The sequence below is a fragment of the Tursiops truncatus genome, chromosome 10, assembly GCF_011762595.2.
Source record: "Tursiops truncatus isolate mTurTru1 chromosome 10, mTurTru1.mat.Y, whole genome shotgun sequence".
Lineage (NCBI taxonomy): Eukaryota > Metazoa > Chordata > Mammalia > Artiodactyla > Delphinidae > Tursiops > Tursiops truncatus.
The window spans coordinates 12,706,046-12,733,301 of NC_047043.1; the positions used below are offsets into that span (position 1 = coordinate 12,706,046).

The 27,256-nt window shown below is 44.8% G+C and overlaps 1 protein-coding gene across 28 annotated transcripts in view; it reads right to left on the reverse strand.

The window, feature by feature from the left end:
- ATXN1 (ataxin 1) overlaps nt 1–27,256 on the reverse strand; it is a 398,514-nt gene that overhangs the window by 184,142 nt on the left and 187,116 nt on the right. For all 28 annotated transcript variants that reach the window (XM_073810355.1, XM_033863859.2, XM_073810369.1 and 25 more), the window contains one exon: nt 5,937–5,994. The gene's annotated coding sequence lies outside the window, so the exon portion shown is untranslated. The remainder of the gene's footprint in view (nt 1–5,936; nt 5,995–27,256) is intronic.

A 27,256-nucleotide genomic window follows, 5' to 3' on the forward strand; every position in this document is an offset into this window, starting at 1 on the left:
GATTCACAGCGCATGCTGACTGAGGGAGAAGGAAACTTCTACTTGGTTAAGCCAGTGAGAGTTTAGGATTGCCTCTCTGAAGCATGAGGCCCATCCTATCCTGACTAACACGATGACTTGCATTTTCTCTACTATCACCATTTGGCAATTAATCATGTGTAATAATGCCTTGTGATTCTCATATTGACTGCCCTTTACTTCTTTTGATTTCCTTAACTTTACCTGTCATCGTACCTCTTCAAGTAAGCAAGGGCCTGTGAAACACGACCACCTTAGTTTATACTCCTGAGTTCTCCTTTTCACCCTCCAACTCACTTCCTCTGACCTCCCAGTTCTCCCCAAATTTAGCAGTGAGCCTTACACAGAGCAACTGTAACTCGTAATTGATGATTTAACAATCTTCCCATTAAGAAATAATCCCCCAAATATAATGACAATTATTTACTTCCATTAACTAATACCACTCTGCTGGCATGGATAATTAGGGATTAAGCACAATAGCTACTATAAAACTTCAGGGATTCATCCAGGGACCTACATCAACCATGGCTAATCACAGGTTGGCTTGGTGATCGTTTCTTACTGTGGCCCTGTTTAACGATATGCATCTGGGCTTCTAGGGTTCCCATTTAGTCATTCATTCGTCCGTCTATACGGTCCTTCTCGGAGAATCAGCAGACAGTAACAGCTATAGAAACAGACTAGCTGTGAGACCATAGGCTAGTCACCTCAACTCTCTATGCCCCAGTTTCCTTATCTGTGAGAGTTAAAAATGTATCTGGGGCTTCCCTGGTGGTGCAGTGTTGAGAGTCCGCCTGCCCATGCAGGGGACACGGGTTCGTGCCCCGGTCCGGGAAGATACCACATGCCGTGGAGCGGCTAGGCCCGTGAGCCATGGCTGCTGAGCCCATGCGTCCGGAGCCTGTGCTCCGCAATGGGAGAGGCCACAGCAGTGAGAGGCCCGCGTACCAAAAAAAAAAAAAAAAAAATGTATCTGGTAAGCTTGTTGTTGTGAGGATTACATACATTAATACACGCAAGTACTTAGAAAGTTGTTTTAAGCACTAAGACACAGCAGTACCTGGCATGTGGTAAAGAGTGCTAATATCACTTACATTTACTGAGTACCTACTACATGGCAGGTATTACAGAAACAGGGACATAAGGTTTCCCAGTTCCCAAGGAGTTTACAATCCAGTAAAGGTGATAAATATATAAACAAATAAGTGAACTTAAGTGTTACAGAACCATATCCAGAAAGAGAGCACACACAGGTGTACACACTCAAAGAAGATGCAGACATGCGCGCGCGCACACAACTCCTGGCAACTGGTTACAAACAAAAAGGTGCTCCTTCCCCTTGGAAGAAAGGAAACTGGAAGATTCCATGAGAACTGACAGATGAACTGAGTGTTATGATATGAATAGGTATGTGCCAGGCAAGATGGGGCACAAGGACATCCAGGCAATTAAACGTGAGAAGAGGCATAAAAACATTTAATGTATTGAAAGGTTTAATCAAATGCCTCCTATGTGCGTGTATAGCTTCGAGTACTGCAATACAGCAGTCAATGATACGGATGAGGCTTCTGCTTTCACTAACGTTCTAAAAGAGGAGACTAACAATAAACCAGTAAACAGATATACGAACCAAGGAGCTACGAATAAAACCCAGTGGGTGAGATGGCCAGAGGGAGACTGGGGACCAAAGCGTGGAGAGTGAGAGGTGAGAGCAGAGCCCGAGGTCAACAGCACACTCCATTCCTCTATTTTCTATGGGAAGGATTTTCTCAAAGGCCTCCTGGCCTTTTTTTACTTCATCCTTTTTCTTTCCCAAGGATGTGGAGTGAGGTAGCTGGCTGGAGGCTAAACCCGGCGTGGACCATGCCTCTCCTTGAGAAACTAACTCCACTGGGTAGGGTTAATCCACCACTGGGTAGAGTTAAAATGTTGAGCACGGGGTGGGGGGCTGTGCATAGAACTGGGGTCTCTTTTTCCTTCCTTCTTCACGCAGACAGTGGCCTGCAGACCCAAAACTTTCCTGCGGGTAGACTGTGATCAAGCCCAGACTAGAGAATGAGTTGGGAAGCTCTTTGGTTCCCAACCTGAGATACAACTTCTAACTCAGTTAACTGTCGTCAGTCACCGAGGTGCACCCTGGCTCCATCTGCCTTATGGTTACACTTGTATTGGTTCTCAGTTGGCTCAGGACTTGGGAAGGGAAGAGTACCCTTTGAAGATAAAGGCTTTTATACAATAAAAACCTTCCCTCCTCCAACAGACCTCAAAACTAAATTAGGAACTACTATCCTAATCTATCAAACCTGTCACCTTATTGAAAAATCCTTCCAATCTCTTACTTAATAGCTCCAAAGACATGGCTAGGGGTTTGACTGAGAGGCCTGGCCCAAAAGGTATATAGTAAGGCTAATTCAACCAAAGTAGTGAATATTGGGGGAGAAGAAGGCTGGGGGGGGGGGGATGACTTCAGTGCCACTGTGAAACCCTATGGTACACAGGTCATGGTCAGTAGCCACAAAGAGGAAGAAGAGGAAATGTGAAGTCTTTAGATATTCTTACCTTGTGATTTCATATCTACATTTTTTTTTTAAACCACAGCAGTTAAAGAATTTCTTGAATTTATCTTTTCTCTGAAGAATTTAAAAGAATTTAGTATATTTACACACTTGCCTCAAAGCTTCCTTATGAGACTGGATGAGACTATAATGTTATCATGAAGAAATATTAATGTATGGTTACTATCTACAGAGCTCAGTTCTGAGCGTTAGAGCAAAAAATAAAAAACAGATGAAGAGAAAGATAGATGGTTCCTGACCTTGAAGGCCTTACCCTCTAACTAGAAAGAGTTCAGGCCCACAAAGCATTATGTATTAAAAAAGGAAATACAAACCAAATGTCAAATAGATGGTAAAGATTTTTTAAATGTTTCAGGAGTTTAGGGGGAAAAAAGCATCTGTTAATATCAAGAGTGATTATAATGGTTTCATGGAGGATTTTAGAGAAAACATCAGAGAAATGTTAAAACCTCAACCCCACACACTGGAGAGACTGCAATTGGAAACTGCATCTCTGGTGGAAGCGCCTAGAAGGTGTGCCACGTGCACTGATCTCTGGGTGCAGCCCTACCGTGCCTGGCACTGCACTCTGCCCCGGGAGGGGTCTCCTCAATCCCTGTGGAGCACATTAAACGGGTCCTCTGTTTCCCTAGATCTCACACCGCTGTTTCCCTGCCCCCTTTCCAGCCAGGAGCAGCTGACCGCAATATACAGGAAGTACCCTGCCCACTGAGCCACCCTGCCAGGGCTGCTTGGCCACAGGGATGATGAAAAGGACAGACTCTCCGCCGACTTGGCTTTGCTGAGGCAGGGAGGCTCTGCCAGCTCTGCTGGCACACTCGGGGCCCTGCAGAATTTTACTACAGACACCGCCTCCCTCCTCGAGTCCCCAGCTCGGTGGGGACAGGAGGCAAGTGTTAATAGCAGAGATAGCAGCCCACACTCTCTACAGGAGGGGAAAGGCGGGCCAGGATAAGGTGGAAAATAAAAGGAGGCATCGGGGCTGTGCTCAACCTGCCCGGGATACACTGGCTGCCACAGTCATTATATTTTTTCTGGCTGCAGAGACATGTTGCTATGGAACCAACACATGCCATTGCTACTTGGCCTCTAGCAAATAAAATCCCAGCGCTGGCAAGAGCATTTCCCTAGATTTCCCTTAAAGGGACACCATCGAGGCCGAGAACTGTTCGAGCTTGGAAACAACAGCAGCCTTGTTCCCGGGTCCAGCCACCCCGCATATACCATGAGCTGGAGCCCAGTGACACATGTTTTTACAAGGCGGACCCGCGTGCAGCATGTGGACCTGTGTGGTACAAACCCAAGATGTGGGGATCAGCCTCTGAGCTGCTTTTTGAAAACTCACGGCTTCGGTGTGTGTTTAGTTTTCCCCCAACTGGTAAAAGCAAACAGCTTGTAGTATTTGGGATAATGATTTGATACCTCCTGACTGTCGACTTCAAGCTACTTGTGACCCAGCAGGAAACCGAAGTTGCCACAAGTGGTCGGCGTGAGTTCAGGTGGAACTTATTTTATCGCTTTACCATTTCTTACCTCACACCCCTCTCTACCAGTTTATTCTTTACTTAAAGAATAGCACAAAATAGGCAAGGAATTTAGCACATTCCCCCTTTCCTAAGGCCCTGAACTGTGTCCTGTTTTAGTCTTTATCAATCTCTTAGTTCCACAGAGACCCTTTGATTCCCTAGGTAGCAGCAGACCTCAGTGTCCCATGTTATACTTTGGTGTGCTCTGGGGATAAACCTTCTGGGCTTTTCTTGGATAAGATGAGGAAATGGAAACACTCACACTTCTAATAATGCACAATTCATGCACACGGAGTATGGGGAGACAGGAGAGATCAATTTTAGAGTAATACGCAGGCGGACGGTCTCTCAGCGAATCAGCAATCCATGTCCTAAATTCCGTACAGTGCGTTGGTAGAAAGCAGACTATCTCTGCACCCTGATAAGCAGGAAAGTCAAGTTCCTTTACAGGGACTCCAGTAAGGGCAGAAGAGAAGCCCCCATTTGTTAAGGTAAAGTGATTTAAGTTGACAAGTGGGATAAAATAACGGACACAGGCTCTCAATACTACACTTGGGCCAATCTCTAGAGGAGATGGAACGTTCTGGAAATAAGTGCACCTGGATCATCAACCTAAATGAACATGATCCAGAGCCAGGTCTGGCACAGGCGTCTCGAAAGAACCACAGGTAGGTTCACCTTCTGGGATCCCATATTTGTATATTCGCCGTAACACCCCACAACTGTGCCCTCACGTACAAAGCATAATTTTTTTTTTTTTTTTAGTGAAGAAATGTTTCTCCGAGAGTCTATGACTGCGGGCCAAATTTGCACAGCAATGCAAGAAACCTGCTAAGCCTCGCTCTGCAGGTGCAGACAGCCCTGAGTGGGGGGCGTGCCGCTCTGCAGTTGGCCAGCAAGCACCTGCAGGTGCGCCTCGGCGTCTAGCTGCAAAGCAGGTGGACCACGGAGTCTCAGCACGTGACGGGGCATTGCAAATGCGGTGGTTTGGTAAAGGTGCAAAGGAGACAAAAAATAGGCCCTCTCAGAGGAGGTCCAAAATGGGAACGTTCTGGGTACCTCCATGCAATCAACCTCTCTTGTCTTGGTAGTAACCAAGTGTGATTATTAGAAAGTTAAGTAGCAACAAGCATCACTCCTGACACCTGCCTTAGAGGGACGTTAGCATTAGTTTATCAGGATTACAACGGATTGAACTGCCTGTAACTCTGTATCCCCAGAAGGTACTGGGATTCAAAGGACAGCTCTGTGTGGGGTTGTGATGGGGAAGGGCATGACCCCACGCAGCTGAGAGTTAAATGCCTCTCTCATAATCTAGGCTCAGATGCCGGGGTTGGGGGAAGCCCTCAGGGCCTCAGCTGTCCCATCTGGACATAGGGGCTTTCTTTGCTAGATGAGCTATAACATCCCATCTAGTGCTCACATCCTATGATTCTCTGTCGTGGTGTTAAAACAAAACAGTATGTCACATGAACAAAACGAATGGGTTCTCCTTGCCCACGGCCGTGTTTCTGTGCATCAGCCACTGCGGGGGTGGGGGTGGGGCGGGAAGAAACTTCCTACCTCATCCCCTCTGCAAACTGAACAAGGTAATAGTAACGGTGGTAACAACTCAGAAGAGACAAAACCTGTGAACAGCCAAAAAGAAATGGCAGAAAAACACCAGGGGAAACCCTCCCCTCCAAAGGGAAGGGGAAATGTAATGAGTACAAAGAGTCTCTTGGTTCCAGGTAGGAGAAAACTCCCAGAGAATGAGTGCTTACAAAGTAACGTGAGTAAAAAATATATATAAAGGAGTCAAAGGATTACTCACCCTGTGAAAACAGATTGGTTTCTCTTCACCCAGAAAACGGACTAATTTCTTTGGAAAACTGGAAGAGAAAGAGATTAAAAGTAAAACATTAAATCCATCCCATAAATCAGCACAGGTATACAGGCCGGAGAGATGAGAAATCCCAGCGCCTGGCCCTCTGGTACTTACTAGGTGCGCAATTAATGTCTGATGAACGTGGACGGCCCACTGCTCGGCTGACTACTTGAATTTTAAAGACGGAGCTTTGACTAATTAATATGTAGAAAATAATCACATGCATGGTTCTCTTATCTCGAGATGCGTGAATCTTTGACAAAGGAGCGCCGTGGCGCCGCAGGTCTGCAACTCTTGTAGTTTACCCAGCCTCCAGACGGAAGAGCCCACAGACGGCGACAGAGGCATCTGACTTCCTGGGCAAGGGGGTCCTACACAAAGAACCTGGAGAGACACCCGCACTGTGTACCGCACACAGTGACCAGAACATGGCGATACTCTTAGCTCCTCAGCGGCGAGGGAGGCTACCATTTATAGGGGGAATTGAGGCCAGGTGGGCTCATCGGTTACCAGGGAAACCAGCAGCTAGGGCGGGGGCAAGCACGTAGGCAGTTACTGATTAAGGCCTATAATTAGGAGCATTGGATAGTCATGTGAGCGAAGCCGAGCCTGGTCGAGCATGGGATGTAGAGAGCAAGGGAACAGCCATCTTGAATGGCCTGACCGTACAATACATATGCCACGTATACTGTGGTGCCTGGGAAATCATTTTTTAGGAGGATCTTTAAAAATGTCGTGTCTGCACCTCCACAGTGGAGCTAAATGAAGATGTCTTCATAGTAACCAGAGCATCCCATCATGTCACTTTGCCTTCTCCCAAAATGGGGCACCCACAACTCCATGCATCCCGCACTGAAGTCCACGATCCCAAGGGGATCTATAATCAAGCTCCTACGGGAACGTGGACTGGCAGAGAGGCACCGGGGGCCACATATCAGGCGGACGGAGTAATCCCGTGAGGAAGCCACAGTGTCTGAGATAAAGTGTGGGAAAGAACCGAGATGATGTGCGTACTGGAAGAGGAAGCCTGTAAGACAAAGGGAGATAAGGCAGTGTGACAGCCACGGACCGTTTAATCTGCAGCACATAAGGGGCTAAACTCAAGATCCAAGTTTTTAAAAATTTCCAGAGACTGTTTTAAAGATGCCTTTGCAGGTTCGGCAGGGGGTGAGGCAGTGCTAGTCTAGCTCCCGAGACTGGCAAATTTCACACAATCCCAGAGCATGGGGGATTCAGCCTCCAGCTCTAAGAAGGCCACTGCTTTTCCTTCCTTTTCCCTAAAAGGAAAAGAGCACTGAGGCCTCTAGGGCTGTATGCAGTGTCTCCTCCTCAGGATGTGTCCACTGGCCAGAGATTCCCAGACCCGGCGTCTCAGAATCTTCTAGGCAATCTTCTCCTGCAGAGTCCCAGGGGGAAGCTCACCTACCCTACCGCCAGCCTGTGAGGGGAGAATTAAGGGCTACTGAGACCACGTGATTCTGCCTTGAGAAGTTTACACTCTAACAGGGAAACACGGCAAGCGGTGAAAGACGGTCCACGCTGGTAAAATCTCTGAGCACCTTCTTTTGAAAGCAACGCTTTAGAATCCACTCACGTACCTTAACCTTTTCATCCTCAAGGCAGACGAGATCTACAGTGAGATTCACCAAGACCCCAAACGCTGATCGTAGAGTCAGATCTGAGCCTGAGTCTCATTTCTGTCACCCACCAGCTGTGCGACGCGAGTAACATAAACTCTCAGAACCCTTTCCTCATTTGCATGATGGCGGCAATAGTACCGACTTCACATCATGTTTCAGGTTCTTAGTGCGGTGCTTGGCACGCAGGAGAGACTCAATAAAAAGAAAACGCTTTCACGCCGTGTGGCACAACACGTCTACAGATCTGTGACAACCGACAAGACAGAGCACGCTTTTTTATAATTTCATGATTTATCAAAGATGTGGGAGCTTGTGTTCCCTTTCTCCACCCACCAAAATGAGGTGAGAAAAATGAGAACAAAGTAAAACCATTTACTGTGAACACTCAGATAATACAGATAAGGGAGGAAAAAACCCCAAATAATATAAATCAGCAAAAGTCCCACGAATAATCACTTTGAACATTTTGGCTTCTACGGCTCCAGGCTCTCTCCTATGCTCAACTGTACAGAGTATATTATGCATATACTTACATAAATAAAATTATATACATACAATTTATTCATAACATTCTATGATAGCATTCGTATTGTTCTGCAGTCTAATATTTTACTTGTTATATTGTAAACCTCTTTTAACATGAATAAATCCATCTCCATCATTAATTGTTTAAGAGCTGCAAGAGTACTGCCGTTGAAAGAAGGAACACTAAATGCATATTTGCTGATTATCAGTGTCCCACATTTGTGAGAAATGACTACACCTGGGGTGGTAGTGGGTGGTTCTTTTGCTTCTATATTTTCGGTAAGAGTCAGAAAGACAGCTTGTTGTGACCACCTAGAGGGGTGGGATAGGGAGGGCGGGAGGGAGGGAGACGCAAGAGGGAAGAGATATGGGGATATATGTGTATATATATAGCTGATTCATTTTGTTATAAAGCAGAAACTAACACGACATTGTAAAGCAAGTAAACTCCAATAAGGATGTTTAAAAAAAAAAAAGGAAGAAAGGCAGCTTGTATAAATGTCAGAAGTCTTGGGGACTTCCCTGGTGGTCCAGTGGGTAAGACTCTGTGCTCCCAATGCAGAGATCCCTAGTTGGGGAACTAGATCCCGCATGCCACAACTAAGACCCGGTGGCGCAGCTAAAATAAACAAACAAACAAATAAATATTTTTAAAGAAATATCAGAAGTCATAACAAAATAGTGTTTTGGTTTGAGTGCGTGTAGCTGAGAAGAATACAAACTAGTACATACACCACAGAAGAATGATATCACAAATCACAATATTCAGTGAGTATCCAGTATATTGAAAGGGGACAACATTTTAAAGACTAGGGCTACTGGTGGATAGAAATGCCTATTTCAAGAGTGAAATGATAAGTCTGAAGTCCAAAAAGTGTCCCTGTTTTTCAGTCTGATTATGGTGGAGTGCCTTAAGGATACAGAGAAAAGTAAACTGAAAATTGTAAACCCTTGAGTGAACCTGAAAATTAGAATCACGCTATATGAACTTGAAAACTTAAAAAAAATCAGAATTTATCATATTTAGAAGATATCAAGAGTTGGAATGCTCATGTAGTCTCAACATTTCTAATCTAACTTCCTTCTCAAAGAGAACGGTTGGTTTGGGAAAAACATATGTGATACAGCTTAATTGAGTCGTACGACAGACACAGCGTTGTCCTTGATTGAGAAAATTTTGTCATACCTATAACTGTGACTGACTAGCATCATTTCAGGAAAATACTACTTTTGGGGGGAGGCTGGGGAAGTGAATGTATCCCCACAATCGGCAAAATGTTTAGAGCGAATTCTTCCTCCAGTTATGAATGTAACCCTTTAAAGTACTGCCAACACTGCTCCTACAAGCAGGCAGGAGGTGGGGGATTGCCAGGAAGCAGCAGAGAAAGAAAGACAGGACATACTGTGGCAGCAGAGAAATGCCAAATCAGATACCAGTGGAAAATCCTGGAGAGAACAAAAGTGGAGAAACATGGAGCTTGATTTGTGAAACCAGCTGATAACTCCTCCACACGCTATACCTTCCAACAAAAGTTCATGCCTTGTCCAGCTTATGTAATTTTTAAAGAAAGTGACAATTTGTGGTGGGGCTCATGCTCTTAGAAGAGATTTCTATGGTCCTATTTTGACCATGAGAAATAGAATCAACATTGGGAGATAAAAACTCAGACCTTAAATTTTAGCCCTGGATGCAATCAGAGAAAGCATCTCTTCAACAACTTCCACTAGGGACTTTACTGTATCAAGGAATATGGACTGAGCTACTTTTAACAGGTCTCTTTTTATGGTACAATTCAGGAGTCTCTGAGATGTTCCTAGATCTAACCATGAACTTCTTACAGGGACAAAATTTTTGCTTTGCTTCACTCTCTTGTGGTCACTGCTTTCTCCATGAGAGAGAACCACATGGTCAGGCTGTGTTGTATGCTATATAACGTCTCTTTTATGCAGGGAAACCTAATGATACACATTCTTAAATTTGCTTTTGCATCCCTTGATGATGTACATGGGATGGCCCGGAGCACATTCTGTATAGCAGACCCAGCCATGGAAAATGATGGTTTAGATTCTAATGTCCCCATCTGATTGTGTGTCTCTGGTAAATATGACCTAGCCAGGAAAACTGGACTGATACTCTCTATTCCACACTTACAATATATTTTTGGACTACTGACTTTGGAAAATTCTGTGTTGCCATTGTATAATGTCATCCTAAGTAAGCACTGGATTCCTTATTATTACCTACTACACTTAGTGGGTAGCTAATTATGCCGACAAGTTTTTATCTATTATCTCTAATCCTCACAAAATCTCTGTAAAACAGTCCCATTGTGCAGATAACGAAAACAAGGTTCAAGACAAGTGACCTAGCCAAGGTCATATAACCAGTAAGTGACAAGGCAAGAATTCGAAGCAAGGTTTGTCTGGGTTTCAAGGCCAAAGAGAAAAGAGATGAGCACCATGGCACGGAGCACGTGGATGTCTACATGAAAGTCCCAGTACATAGCATTCTGTCAAACACAAAAGACAGCACTTGCTTCCACTAAATAAGCAGGTATTTCTTTTTCAGGTTATAAAATATACAGGGGCAGCAAGTGAGGATGTTAGAACAAAAGTCGCCCACAACACTGAGTGACAGGTCATGCTCTAGCCATCCAACAGGTGCTGGGCAAGCATTCTTCAGGCAGAGCAGCAGGACCGAAGTGCTGACAGTTGCAAGTGACACAAAATGTAGCCTCGGCAAGTCGCTCTAACAATTACTTCGCATCATTCTGATTATGAGCCACAAGCATGCAATCAACAGCACAGAGATGATCTTAAATTATCTCCATCAGCATTTTACTTCAGCTATCAGAGCGTGGCAGATGGAACATACTCTCATCTGACCTAAACGCAATGTTACTGACCCAAACACAAACAGGAACAATAGTGGCACAAGGGCAGTGGCCTTGCTGGATGCCATTGGTTATAATAAATGCACTTTAGTTCATTCAACTTTTCCATTTACGACCCCAGAGTAAATAAATATTGATGTGTTTCTCATCTGATACATTTGTCCACAGTCTAACTCAATAGAAAGACTTAAGTAGGCTTACACATTCTCCAGACTTAATATTGCATGTTGTACACATCTCTACAATCCAATTCCATTGTAAATTTTTGTGGGTATGCATCTCCTCCACTCAGTTGTGGCCCAGCTCTGAGAGCAGGGAATTTATGTCATTTATTTCTGTATTCCCAACATCTAGCCCTGGCATATATAGTAGACAATCAAAATATGCAGAAATGAATGAATTCTCCTCGGACCATAAATAAGAAGGCATGCTTACTGAGTGCATGAATGACCCCCAAGTTGTTCTAAGGGCAATATCTGAATTCCAAAACTTGTCTACAAATTGAAAAGATGATTATTAAATAGATACCATGAAACTCAGTAGATATCTGTTCATAGGGAGTAAAACATACAAATACAAAAATAAGGAAATACTGCCCTCATATCAACTGAAGAAAATCATTTGCAAAGGGATTCTCACCAGACTACGTTCAACATTAAGGCCTGTAACTTAAGGAGGAGAGAGTATTTTGGGAGTGGTTTCCAAGGGGAGTAATTAAAATCACTATAGGTTAGAGAACCAGATCTGGAAGAGAAATACTGATTATTAGGTTACAGGGGAAAAAAGAAGTCAGCTTTCCTTCTCAAAAAGTAAAGGAAAATGGCTACAAAGTTTTCAACAGATCGGCACTATTACAAACCAATGCCTATCACTTCACGAACGGTCGGGGCAGTAAGACTCTATGAAATGGGATAAGGACTCTATTTTGCCTTTAGATAAATATTATATCTACAGCAAAATGTGACACTTCACCAGATTCATCCATTATTGAGATCCTATTTGGATTGTACAAAATGGTTACCCTGCCACTCTGTGTGAGAAAGTGACACAGGTAGATGCAGATGTCACTTCAGGTAGATGTCACTCCTGGCTTTATGATTTCCTGGGTGTCTGTGTTCGTGGGTGAGTATGAGTGTATGTGTGTGTGCAGGTCTAGAATTTCCAATGATCTCAAAGGGTTTTATATATAATCGTTCAAATTTAATATTCTTGAATTGCCAAAACACACTGTATAAACCCCTCAAAGTCAGTACCCATACACCTTCACCATTCTTCTAGCAATCAGCATAAGTTCACTGCATGAACGGCCAAAAGGTTCAAGAGAAGGCATAACAAAATCAGCAAATCAACAGCACCTCTAAATTCCAAAACTGGCCATCCCTGCCTTAGCAAGGCTGCACCTCTGGCTTGGAGGGAGGGGTAAAAGAAGCACGATGCTATTTTTAGGGTGAAAGCAGCAAGTTTTCTGTGTTCTACACTTCAGGGCCATGTGCCAGCAGTCTAACTCTTCTCACTGCAGCTGAAGATCAGAGCTACTTCGCCAAGGTTCAGTATAAATAGGGACTATCACAGGGGAAAGGCAAGTGTCAGACACTATGACTTTAAAAAGTGCTGCCTGTGTTAGAAACATCTCAGTCACGTCCGGCAAGCAGCCCTGGTGATGCGGGATGCGAAAGTTACTGCCCCAATCAAAAACAAAGGCTTAATTAAAGAACACAGTTCTGGACACAAAGTTGGAGTTCAGTAAATTCTCAAAAGCCATACTATCTTATAGCTACGTGAGCTTTACAGCTCTCAAACTGCTCCACTATAGAGTGAACGGTCAGCCATCAACATCACTATGCTATGTTTTAAAAATGGTACCTCTTTAAAAAAAAAAAAAAGGAATCCCAGTTGGTTTAAAAAAATTTTAAAAAATGGTACCTCTTAAATGTCCAGAATAGTCAAGGTCTAGCAACCTTTTCTGGTAAAGGGCCAGACAGCAAATGCTTTAGCCTTTGAGGGTCTGACAATCTGTCAAGACCACTCAGCTCTGCCACTGTACCACAAAAGCAGCCATAGACAATACTATACATATGGGCATGGCTGTGTGCCAATAAAACTTTATTTATAAAAACAGATGGAGGTGGGATATGGCCCATGGGCCAGAGTTTGTCAATCCCTGGTCTAGAATATCGTTACACTGGGAACATAAAAGACAGAGTCTCTGTTTCCTCCTTTTCCCCAAAAGAGATTTTATTTTTACTTATTAAAAATTGTCAGATGACAATATCACACGCTATCCAAAAACAGTGACTGGTTCATTTCTGCAGTATTCACCATTGAACTTCCTTCACAATAAGCAGGAAGGGCAAATCTTTCAATGTCAGATGGAGTTTTTCAGAGTGGCAAGTCCCTGCGCATTTATCTCTGCATGACACACTCGCAAAGGGAATAGGCTGCCCCAGAGAACCCTGCATACGTGCTCAGTAGTCTCCTGAAGCAGCACCCTATCTAGGCAAGCAGGGAGACACCTGTGCGAGGGCAAGAAACAAACCACCTGATTAAAAACAGGCAAAGGACCTGAACTGACGTTTCCCCAAAGGAGATACACAAATGGCCGACAAACATATGAAACAATGCTTAGTATCACTAATCATGAAGAAAAGGCAAATCAAAACCATAATGAGATACCACTTCACACCTCTTAGGATGGCTCTTATTAAAACAAACAAAACCAGAAAACAACACTCACTGGCCAAGATGTGGAGAAACTGCAACACTTGTGCATTACTGGTGGGAACATAAAATAATGCAGATACAGCTACTGTGGAAAACAGTATGACGGTCCCTTAAAAAATTAAATATAGAATTACCCTATGATCCAGCAATCCCATTTCTGGGTACATACCCAACAGAACTGAAAGCAAGAACTTGAACATACATGTTCACAACAACCTTCTTCACAAAACCCAAAAAGTGGAGGCACTCCATCGTGGATGAACAAAACGTGGTCTGTACACACAATGGAATATTATGGGGCCTTAAAAAAGAAGGAAATCCTGACGCATGCTACAAATGGATGAACCTTGAGGACATTATGCTACATGAAATACACCAGTCACAAAGGGACATATACTGTATGATTCCACTTATATGAGGTACCTAGAGTCATCAAATTCATAGAAAGTAGAACGGCTGCTGGGGCTCAGGGGAGGGGTAACGTGGGGAGTTCGTGCTTAATGGGTTCAGAGCTTGAGTCTGGGAAGATGGAAAGCATTCTGCAGATGCATGGTGCAGATGGCTGCACAACAATGTGAATGTACTTACTGTCAGTGAACTGTACACTAAAAAATAATAAATTTTAACTGATGACTAATAAGAATCTGCTGTATAAAAAAATAAATTAAATAAAATAATAATAAATTTCATTTTATGTATATTTTACCATGATTTTAGAAAAAGAAGAGCCTCGTCGTGATCACTCGGCCCTTTAAGGGAGATTTTCAGGTGATCTCTTTGGACCAGATTATCCCAAGGAGGTCCAAGTCAGCCATGATGAGAGGGCTCGTTTACAGGAGGCAGCTGAGGAATTTCAACCAGGCTTGAAAATTACAATTTGACAGCCTCCACATCTAGGGATCATTTGGACCAGAAGAGAATATGAGCGCTCCTATTGAAACAGAGCAGGACCCAATGGTCCTTCCCTCCCCCATGGCCTCCACCTGCCTTTTGTCTGTTGAAAAATTTTAGCCAAAGAATAAGTTTAATCAGAGAAGTGAGAAAATGCAGAAGCAAAGGCAAACAGTCAAATAGGACCAAATAATAATAGTTTAGTCGTTAAGCATAGTCAAGGACCTTTAGTTCCTCCTCAAGGGCTACAGATAATATTCTGAACCATATCCTTTGAGCTGTCTTGTAGATACTGAAACCCCACCAGGTGGAAGAAGTTTAACTACATGATGACCAGCCTGTAGCCATGACAGAAGCTGCCACCATTCCGAGAACTGGCCTCAAGGAAATGGAACAGACCAACCCTGGAACTGAAGCTTAACTGTACTTAAAACAATCATGATGATGCTGATAAGACCACCCCGTGACCAATCAGAAGATGACGGGCAGAGCTGCCTGTGCTGTTTCTGCATGCAGCCCCCTCCTTCTGCTTACACACCCCTGAAACTCCCCTTTAACAGCTCTTGCCCACTGACTGTCAAGGGCAGGGTCGACAGTCGGCCTTTGGACACGAATCCACCCCCGCCCCCCAGGTTGCTGGCCTCCAAGATAAAGCAAACTTTCCTTTCCACCAACCTTGACTCTTTATTGGCTTCTGAGTGGCTGCAAACAGCCTGACCCCACTTTCGGTAACACTGACTCAGAGTGAACTCGGCACCTAAGATCTGTTCTATGGCCAGAATACCTGCACTATTCTCTCCTGAATGCTACAAGCTCAGAGATTCAATATGACCGTGAATCCGGAGTATAGTCAATGACGGGTAAGAATAAAAGGAAAGTTTACCTACTCGATGGAGGGACATAGGAAAGAGCAAAGAAAGGTAAAAGAAATCCCTGTAAGTAAGGCAAAGCCACTGTCTTTATTCTTTTTTTTTGCGGTACGCGGGCCTCTCACTGCAGTGGCCTCTCCCGCTGCAGAGCACAGACTCTGACGCGCAGGCTCAGCGGCCATGGCTCACGGGCCCAGCCGCTCCACAGCATGCGGGATCTTCCCGGACCGGGGCACGAACCCGCGTCCCCTGCATCGGCAGGCGGACTCCCAACCACTGCGCCACCAGGGAAGCCCACCACTCTGTCTTTTTTAGGATGACGGTGAAAACTTACAATCTCCAGCTATGATAAGAGAAGTTGGCCTCCCTAACCCCACTCTCCTTGGTCACAGGTGTCTGACCACTTTTAGTTGACTCTCTTGAAACGTAAGCTTCTCTGAGTCTAATTCTGCACAATGCTCAATACCATAGACCATGCACAAGAGGTGACCTCATGAAAACTGTCTGTATGTGCATAGCACTCTTCCAGGGATTACTCAAGTATCCTTACATCCTTGCAGAAGTCAAGCTAACAGAGGACTGCATTACCTACTACAAGCAGGTTTCTCAACTGAAGGAAGATGATACCACTTCTTCCCATATTCTTGATAAGAAATAGGAAGATTCTTTCAAGTCGACCCAACCGTAAGGAAGGAGGAAAGTCCTACAGCCACGTTGCTTATATACGACATTGACGACCACCCTCAGGTGATGACGGATCTTCTCCTACCCTGAACAAGGGGGAAGGCTAGGTCACTTTCTAACTCAGTTATCCAGAATGGCCATTAGAGGGTCCCAAATATCCCAACTAACTACAACATTTTCTGACTATCAGAGCTTCAGCCAACATGATGTAAAATGCAATTTTCGTTCAAGGGCACACATCTCTGTTGTAACCATTTTTTTTTTTTTTTTGACAGTTCCTGTCAGAGAATTCAAAGCACTGAAGGGAAATGTGTACATGGGGGAAAAAAAACTGCTGGAGGAAAATAATAAATTCAGGGCAAGGGTATATACCAGATTTTTAGATAGCTAAAGCCATTGGTAAACAGGGAAATGTTTAATAACCAGCTGGAGGGAAGAGAGGAGCCCTGGTTTGTAGCGTCTGCAGATTTCTGTAAACGCTCCCACCATGACCGACTTCAGGCTAGCAACATGATGCCAGCCTGTTCTCAATATTCCTCGTGAGAACTGGTGCAAGCTGGCTCCAACACATCCTTGGCGGAAGCCCATTTCCTTCATCCCACCAAGATCAACAAACCCTGTTTCATATCTGAAATAAACCCAAAGCTAAAGTCCTTCCTTAATTCCAGGCCTCTTCTCAGGCACTAAAAGACATCTGTTCACACGTCCACATCTTTCCTTCCAGTCTCCCCATCCTAATGAACCTAGCTCAAGCCCAATTGTGTGTAAGAAGCCTCAAATGCTCTTCGATCACACTAGCTTTTTAATTTTCTGTGGCACTTTTATAATACTGTCCCCTCTTGGATTCTAGAGGGTTGGGTTCTATGAGGGCAGAGATGGGTCTCACAGCGCTTAGCCCAGCATAGAGTCTGACCTGGATTGAGCTGAATGAAACCCACTGACTTGACCAGCTGGGCTGACACTGTCCAGTGGGCCCCAGCGAGCGAGACTCACCAGCTAGGACCCGATGAGCAACGGAGGAGGACCTATTGGCACAAGGGTGCTCACTACTCTACACACCTAACTTCCACAGCAGGGAGGGACACTAATATTTGTTGAGCAGGAAATTTCTGCAAGCCCCAGTGCCCAGATCTTAGTTTCTAACACCGTTTCCCAGTAAATGGAAGCAGGGCTCTTTGGAGAAATGGCAGATTGTAGAACTGGGGCAGGGAATATTCAAGATGAGTGTGAAGGGGATGCGAAGGAAGGAAGGAGGGAAGGAAAGAGGGAGGGAGGGAGGGAGGAAGGAAGGAAGGAAGGAAGGAAGAGGAAGGAAGAGAGGAAGGAAGGAAGGGAGGAAGGAAGGAAGGAAGAGAGGAAGGAAGGAAGGAAGAGGAAGGAAGAGAGGAAGGAAGGAAAGGAGGAAGGAAAAAAACAAAGCAAAACAAAAAAAGCCAAAACACAATGATGGGGGCATATCAAAGGAAAACAGACCTACCAATGGCCAATAATGGAACAACTTAAGAAACAAGATAAATAACTTGGTATAAGATTATAATCTGAAGTATAAAATAAACACTCATGAGTTTATACTGATATAAAGAAATGACTGAGTAAATAAGTATATGGAGGAGACTAGACAAATCTGCTGTGCAGAAGAACTTGGAATAATTCATGTGTCAATAGATATACACCCTCAAGGAGGTGGAAGGCAGCTCCCCGCCCCTAGGTGTGGTTCCTTCCAAAGAGTGTAGTATGAAAGGTGTGGGGAGGGGGCTGTGTGGGTGAAAAGAGTAACTCTGAAGTGCAGAAACAGGACAAACATCACCTCAGCCAGGTGATCAAGGACAACAGCGACAGTGGTAAGTCACGTTGACAGCACGTACCCCTGATATACACGACGCGATGAAAATGGCAACTTACCAATTTTGAGGAGTACTGATCATTTTGTTGAATGTCCTTCAGCTAGGGTTTTTCTAATCATAACAAAAACATAGGAAAAACCCCAAGTGAGGGACATTCCGCAAAAATGATCAGCACTCCTCAGAATTGTCAAGGTCACGTCAAGTCCGAAAAACTGTCACATTTTAGAGGGTCCTCAGGAGAGATGACAAATAAATGTATCATGGTGTTCTGGATGGGATCCTGAAACACGAAAAGGACATCAGGTAAAAACTAAGGAAATCTGGGCTTCCCTGGTGGCGCAGTGGTTGAGAGTCCGCCTGCCGATGCAGGGGACACGGGTTCGTGCCCGGGTCTGGGAAGATCCCACACGCCCGCAGAGCGCCTGGGCCCGTGAGCCATGGCTGCTGAGCCTGCGCGTCCGGAGCCTGTGCTCCGCAACGGGAGAGGCCACAACAGTGACAGGCCCGCATACCGCAAAAAAAAAAAAAAAAAAACTAAGGAAATCTGAATAAACGATGGACTTTAGTTAACCATGATTTTAAAAATTTCTGCCGGGTACTCTGTTAGGTGATTTACATATAGCATTTTGCTTAATCCCCAAAATGCTGATCAATGCTTTCATTCCCATTTTACAGACGAAGACACTGAGGAGAAAAGAAAAGATATAACTATTTTGCCCAAGATAACAGAGTTAGCAATTGGTGGAATTCCAGTTGAAATTCAAGTTGAATTGTTCTAAGAGCTTTAGAAGTTTTAACTCATTAATCCTCACGACAGCACAATAAAGCGAGTAGGACTATTATTATTCCCCTTCCTGGTGAGGAAACTGAAGCTCAGAGACGCAAGCTGCATTGTTCAGGGTTGCACCGCTGAGGTTGCTCATCATAAAAAGGTTTCTCAGAAGTTGCTTATCTGACCCAAATACAAATGTATCTGATTATTTTGGAGCATCTCATTAAAAGAAGTTAGTTTCATGATTTCTCCTTTTAACCTCTTTCACAGAAAATCCCAACCCCTCCCCCATCCGCAGTGCAAGACGGCACTTTTGCCAACGTGCTGCAATTAGGCTATTAAGTAACAGACATGAGGCCAGTGTTTATTAATTAGCAAAAAGCCATATAGGATATGAGCTCTAGACTGCAGAGTTTTATATTCCACACGGACCCTCCAAATCGTGTTTGTGGCTTGGATGGATTTCAACACTTGTCCTTATCACAGATCAAAAACACATCCTTATTGCTCTGGTCAATAAACATCTTTTAAATAGTGCATTCATAATAAACATATCTATTTCTTTGATAATTTCCATGAACTTGGTTATTTACTCACTCGGCCTTCAATTCTTACTTGATCTTAGCTACTTTAGGACTTTTTTGTTTGTTTCACATGAAGTTTTTCTTGAGAGATAGGAGTTAATTAAATGATTTAGGGAAAATGTGCCTCTTCTGACTCCAATACCAGATTGTTATTATCTTTTATGAAAGTTAAAATCTATTCCAGATCATTTTAAGTGTGCACCGTCCTGAGTTTAGATGCTTGACAAATTCATTAGCGCCGGCAAATGTTAAAAGCTGCCTAGAACATTCCCTGCTCTCCTGCTCTGCAAACCGATGGCCTCGTCAACTGCTACAGGAAAAAAGTGTTTCTATTCTGCCAAGTGATGCCACCAAGGGCAAAAGCCAGCTCTCTGCTTACCCTCAGGAAAGGGCTCTTGTGCATGAGTGTGTGTACGTTAGCAATGACTTCCTAATCAGAGTACAATCACGGTACAGGCAAAAAAAAATAGCCGTTTGGTAGAGGAAGGGAAAGGTCTTACTTCCCAGGAGTGACGCTGAGACTCACCACATTCTCCCAATCTGATTACAGTGAGTTTAAAGGCAATTTGCCAGATGAGGACATTTGATGAAACGCTTTGAAAGAATTAAGCTCCTTCTACCTGCACAAGAAATACACCTCCTTGGGACAGGAATTCCCTTCTCTGTGCTCCTGATACCCTGACAGTGAGAGGCTGTAAGTGGTCAGGGCACCAACTCTGGAGCCTATGCCTGGGTTTGAACGACCTTGGACAAGTTATTTAACCTCATTGTTCTCAGATGCTGAATTTGCATAATAATGGTTGTAAGGATTACAGGATTAATACATTAAAACGCACTAAGAACAGTATTGGCACATAATAAGTACTATACAAGCATTTGTATAAACATACACAACAAAACAGCTAATTGCTACCCAGTGATTCCAAAACAAGTATTATAACCTACCCTCTCCCCACTACCTGCCCCCCCTCCCCCACTGCCCTTCACCTGCCTACATGCTCAAAGTCTGTTCATTTAAGACCTGCACCTATTCCAATGTCATAAGGCCTGGTCTGCAACCACAGGGATGCTGGCAGACAGAAACTCTTATTTGCCACGCTAAAGTGTTTATCCAGATTAAATGTATAGCTAAAACTATGGAGTTTACCTCTCCTTTTTTATTTTTTAATTTTTTTTTAACAGCTTACAGTCTTATTCTTTTTTTTTAATTAAGTAATTTATTTTTGGCTGTGTTGGGTCTTCGTTTCTGTACGAGGGCTTTCTCTAGTTGCGGCAAGCGGGGGCCACTCTTCATCGCGGTGCACGGGTCTCTCACTGTCACGGCCTCTCTTGTTGCGGAGCACAGGCTCCAGACGCGCAGGCTCAGTAGTTGTGGCTCACGGGCCTAGTTGCTCCGCGGCATGTGGGATCTTCCCAGACTAGGGCTCGAACCCGTGTCCCCTGCATTGGCACGCAGATTCTCAACCACTGCCGCCACCAGGGAAGCCCTACCTCTCCTTTTTTAAACAAGGGTTTTTTGCATGCATATTTTATCATCATGCTTACTTCCTCTCTCTTCTTGTATTAAAAAATCTTTTCATCTTCTGCTCTGTCCCACCCCACGATGAATTTTTAAAAAAGGAAAGAAAAAGCACACTAGCCAGCTAGCTCAGAACTAAGTATCTTGCTCTGAACCTCACATGGACAGTATTATACACTGTCGTGGCAGTTTAACAGAGAAATGAAGTCTAATGAGAAGAGATAAGAGAGAAGCAGAGATAAAAGAATTCTTGAAAAATCAGCCCCAACAGTCCCACGAAGGCCTGGGTGGCCTGAGAGCTTATTAATACGGACTGCCTCTCAGCAAGGGGCATGTAATTCGCTTGCAGTAGTTTCCTTAAAACGATGTCACCCTCACACCGGTTTACCTTTAAACAAGGACATTCTGTAACCAGGGATCCACCTATGTGGCTTAGTCATCCGACGGGCCTCAAGGTCACCGACTTGAGTAACACGATGAGAATGACCTCATTCACCCACTATAGAACCGTTATATCACCGATCAATACAGGAGGCCTCTGCACATTGTCAACAAAGCCTTCTCCAGGGAGCGCCCTGCATACGCATCAGAAACAAATTACACCCTTAAAGGCAGATGACACACGGAACACAGAAAGCTCCTTTCTGTAAGGCAAAGCCTTTGTTCGGTGCGAGAGGAGCACCAATCCAACCTCAAAAAAAGGGAGAAAGAAGAGAATCTTTGACATGACGTTTCTCTTGCCTTTCCTCTCGAACACAGGATGCATCTTCTGGGGGCTCACGAGGCAGGAGGGAAGATAAGAATGGAAGTACGATTACAAGGGACTGTGATGCTGAGGACCAAGAAACAGCACACCTGGCACATCCATTAACAACGTGCCTTACAGCACCAACTTCACAAGGCATGGTGAAATAATCAATAACAGTAACAATAATAAATGTGGGAGACTGCTCACCATGTATTAGTCATTGTTCTAGTTAGTTTACAAATATTAGCTCTAAATTTAGCTCGCTCACAACCCAATGCCATAGGGCCTATTATCATCCCCATTGTACAGATGGGAACACTGAGGCGCAAGGAAGTTAAATAAGGGGCCTGAAGTCACATTGGTATGTGGTTGGAGTTGGGATTCAAACCCAAGCAGTTAGGCTCTGGAGTCACTATATTAAACTGTCTAGTTAACACCATCACCACCAGCACCAGCACCAAGAAGTTATCTTTGCGCTTCTGCACGTGCTTTGTCTCTCTTCTTGGAATAACCGTCCCAAACATTTACTTATGAATTTCTCTCCCAGCAGAGCCTTCCACAGGGCAGATGTTCAATGCATGTTTGTGGAATGAAGGGACAAATCACTGATTCTAATTAATCCTTCATTCATTCTGTGAGACAGACGGAGAACTTACGATTAATCTTGTTTTCAGATAAGGAAAGTGAGGCTCAGGGAAATCAAGCGAATTGTCCAAGGTCAGATTGCCTAGAATATGCACTCTTCCACAATTTACCAGTGGTTTTTAAATTTTAAAAACCATGGGACTTTTTTTTTCTGATAAAGTATTTTTTTATTTATTAATTAATTTATTTTATTTTTGCTGTGTTGGGTTTTCATTTCTGTGTGAGGGCTTTCTACAGTTGCAGCGAGCGGGGGCCACTCTTCATCATGGTGAGCGGGCCTCTTACTGTCACGGCCTCTCTTGTTCCAGAGCACAGGCTCCAGATGCGCAGGCTCAGTAGTTGTGGCTCACGGGCTTAGTTGCTCCGCGGCATGTGGGATCCTCCCAGACCAGGGCTCGAACCCGTGTTCCCTGAATTGGCAGGCGGATTCCTAACCACTGTGCCACCACGGAAGCCCCACAGGACATTTTTAAGAAAACAAGATCTATATAACCTCGAAATATAACAGAGATAAAGGAGAGAGGCCAAGTGCAGCGCACGAGCCTGGTCTCTCCAGAGCCTGCAGGGCTTTGCAGAACGCACTTGGAGAAGCAGTACAGCATCGTGCAGTGCTGCCAGGACATCCGACCCAGAACAAAGCACGGGAGAAGAGGGGACTCTGCCCAAAGCCCCCTAAACTCCTAGAGAGCGCGACCCGCCTCTTCCCTCAAGTTCCACAGATCTACTGACTCACGGAAGGAGGCCCAGGATGGCATTCCTTCTCCTTCCTAAGCATCAGGGTTCGCCTCCTTTCCCCCTCAACAGGGCGAGGCTCACCCATTCTTCGCCTCTCATGCATCTCTTTCTGTTTCCTTCTTTGGAGCTGTTCTGCATCTGTTCCTGTTGCAGCCCTGGGGGTTTCCCCTACTGGTAACTGGAAAGGGGGCAACCTCTTGTGACCTAGTTTTTCATCACCAACCAGAGCAGGAGAAGGCAAAGCATGCTCAGGGTTTTTTTTTTTTTTTTTTGGTACGAGGGCCTCTCACTGTTGTGGCCTCTGCCGTTGCGGAGCACAGGCTCCGGACGCGGAGGCTCAGCGGCCATGGCTCACGGGCCCAGCCGCTCCGCGGCATGTGGGATCCTCCCGGACCGGGGCACGAACCCGTGTCCCCTGCATCGGCAGGCGGACTCCCAACCATTGCGCCACCAGGGAAGCCCCATGTTCAGGGCTTTTGCAAGCTGCTCCTGAGGAATGAACATCTTCCAGCAGACCTGGAATTCTTCCATGGCAGACTTCACAGCGGAGGGAAAGTTGGTCAGGGAGAAGGGAGCAAGTTTTCAAGGAGAGTGCTGCAGGCGGACCTGCATCTTGTCGCATCCTGTCACACGGAATCTCAGCGGGCAGAATGTCTGAGCTGGAGGGGACCTCGGAAAGCCGTGGGTCCAGGCTCCCACTTAACAAACAGGTAAACTGCCTCTCACTCATGTAAGCTGACTTGGCCAAAGCTAGACACTGGCATGGCTCCCACGAGGGACTTCTGACAGTAGGAGGTGACTCGCAGATGGAACCAAAAGGACTTTCTCGCCATGTCAAACAATGAGAGGCAGTAAAACACTCAGGATCGGACTGAATTCACGTATGCATCTGTGGAAACCATCTCTTAAGATCTTCTGGGAAAACTAAAAACTGCATCACTCAGAATTACTTGAAGCCTCGTCAAGTGCTTTAAGGCCCTATAATGTGAGGTGCAACATGGAGACACATTAAAAAAAAAAAAAAAACTTTTCCCACGGCCTCCATCACTGTGGAATATCTAGTGGGTGAACGGGGGAGACGGGCGAACCCAGGCTTCTGATGGGCTCCCTGTTTCTGCTCGAATGTGTGACACGGCCACGCCATCACTAGCATACCCTATTTGCATTCGTTCCAGGTGAGATTTCATCACTGCCTCCTGTTTATTCATTCCTTGATATAAATCTAAATTGCTCCCTTCAAATAGCAGAGAGCACTCTGCCTCAGTAAGCGGAAAGAAAAGATCATAGCAAGGGAAGCGCCGCGGCTTCATCTTTTCCCGCCCCTCCACCTGCCCTGCCCCTCACGGAACTCTTGGTTGTTTCATGGCAGGGCTCTCGATGGGAAGGAAACGTGGTAGCCCTCCACAGTCCCAAATACCTTGGGAGCCTCTGCTAAGTCCTACTCTAGGTGAGCCCTGGCGCCTTCACAGCAGCCAAACACAGTAACTCACAAGGAGGAAAAAGCCTACAATTTTTGTTTTTTTAAAGGCTACAATCATGTGTCAGAACCTGGAAGAGGTCGCTGGGAAACAAAAAACGAATTCTTTACAGAAAGAGAGGCATTTAAATACGGCATGTCCGCACATGATCTTTGGGGAATGACATTCAAACACATGGGACACACCAAGCACGCGGGGCCACAGCAGTTTCTGCTCGTTCCTTCCCACTGTGGCCACCCCTCGTTCTGTTGGGGAAGCAGCATGTCACCCAAGCACCGCTTTTCCTGATGAAAAGTGATTTACGGTGCCTTTTCCTGTGAAAGGAAAATTGATCCCATCATCTAGAAGTTTATATGTAAAAGTGCTGTTTCTAATTCTTCGCACTTTGGGATCAGATACATTTTTTTCCCCTCCTCTGTGTGTATTTTTAAAATAGTAAAAATCTTCCTAAATGACAATCTTTTATCAGCTTGCACCTATGCTAAAGGAAGGTTCCGTGAGACTCTAAAGGAAAGCGTGCTGAAAGAAAAAGAATCTTCAATTACCTATAAATTCAACTCTCCGATGTCCCCCCAACCAGGGCACATGTCACAAATTTTATCCAGTCATTCTGTTTTCCTATGTCCCAACCACTACAATTTCAGCTATTTTCTAAAGACAGAGTTCAAGTATGGTCAGAGCTCAGAGGAATTGAGCTGTTTTCAAGCATTACTACTTGAGTGCTTTTAGAGCTTCATGTTTGAGTTAAAGATGAACTCTTCAAAATCAACTCTACTTCTGGGCTTGGTGCTAGAAGCCAATGACATCCCCTAGGGTCACCGAAGATGCTGCTTGCTGGTCAGACTCATCCTGGTGGGGCTTTAACATCTTAGGCCAAAAGTAACAGAGATGGTCACTCCTGAACCTGACTCAGTTATGGGATGTGAAAACACCACAAAATTTAACGTCTTTACCAATAATTCCTTTCCACTATGTGTTTGAAACAAGATGCTCAGAGAAACATTAGGGCACTGGACCTTGAGTTAGATAACTCCAGTCCTGGGTCTGCCATCAACCTGACAATGGAAAGTCACAGAATTTCTCTGGGTCTCAGCTTCTCAATCAGTAAAACAACGGGGTTAACGGACTTCTAAAATCCGTCACAGACTCCCAGCCTCTGCTTCCATGCTCCTCGGCTTTCCCTTTGCCAGCAGGGACTGAGCGTGTTAGGAAGGTTGTGCCTTTGGCCCCGGAGGAATGTGACAACGGCCTTCCTTGCGTTGTTCCCACAGTAACCAGAGCCAGCTGTCCGGGCCGCCCGGCCAAGTTAGGGCGAAAGATCGCACACAACTAGGAACTCCACTGGCAGGACTGGGTCTCCAGATTCCCCACCTTCTTCAGGGCCCTTGTCAGCAGGTCGGCACAATCCTGGGAACATAAGAACGGGTCTGTGATCTTTACTAAATAACATCTGAGGGTTTAAAATCTGGAGTGCAGCCGCCACCATTTGGGACTTCCCCTAATCACAGTTGGAGGATTCAGGTGTATCTTTACCTTCCGGGGTCTATGCACCTCTCTCTGGGGTGCTATGGGGTTGGTGTCATCTAGAATTAGTAAGTATTTTCCAAGCATGTTGGCACGTTCTGACACTAAGGCAAAGATCCTGGGATTCAAGCGAGAGTGAAAATCTCAGATGACATTCTCATCTGAAAATCTTGGGGTGAGCCAAGATCTGTAAACATGCTTCTGAGCAGGACCCACCATGAAGGGTTTCCTTGTTGCCTGCAGCCTGCATCTGAGCTACTATTAAGGGAGGATCATTGGAAAGCATTACCATTATTTTTAGCTTTTGTAGGAGGGAGGAGTTTTTGAAAGGGCAAAATGGAAAGGAATTTAGGGCAAGGGTGGAGGGAGGAGAAAAGATTAGGAAAAATAAAGACTTTCAGGAGAGATAAGCAGCTTCCTCCTCCTTTCTTAATATACTGGCTACAGCATCAAGGATTTGGGGTCCAGATATCTGGAGACAAAGAGGCTGTTGGAAGGAAATCATTTTCCTCTGAGTGTGGAAAATGTGCCCTCCATGCCCTGGGATTTTTCACTTTCTCAACGTAACAGATGAGGCCACTCATAGAAGCTTTCTTGGGAAAGAGTTTGGTAATTCACGTTGGATTTGAATGCTGTTTTAACTTTCATAGATCCCAAAGAAACACCCTCTTTGGACCTACAGAGATCATGAATGTTCCAGATTAATAGGAGATGAATGAATTCCTCTTAAATAACCTTGTAACTTTAAAAAATAGCAAGGTGGCGTCCAGCAGCTTCTGGGGAGACCATGGTATGGGCCGAGAACATACCATTTTGAGAGTTCTTTTTTCTTCTTCTCCCTCCTCTTTCTCTTCTTCCTCTCCTTCTCCTGCTTCTTCTTCTCCCTCTCTCTCTTTTTTTTTCTTTGCAATAGAGAGTAAAGGATCTCAAAGAAATGCAAAGGCCAAGGCATGTACCCCTCAATTCAGGCCTCCTGGTAAACTGCTGGCACTGCAAGTTCAAATGCCATTGAGTTCATAAGGATCCTTGTAAAACACAAACACTTCATCACAACTTGTTTGCCTGCTAAAATTCTGAAAGCAAGATTGCAGAATATTCAAGTCATCAACCTTGTGGCCCAGAGCTTACACAGGCCCAGAGCTAACAAGGGAACACTAGAATTAGGTTCCCACTTCCAAAATAGGACCTGAAGA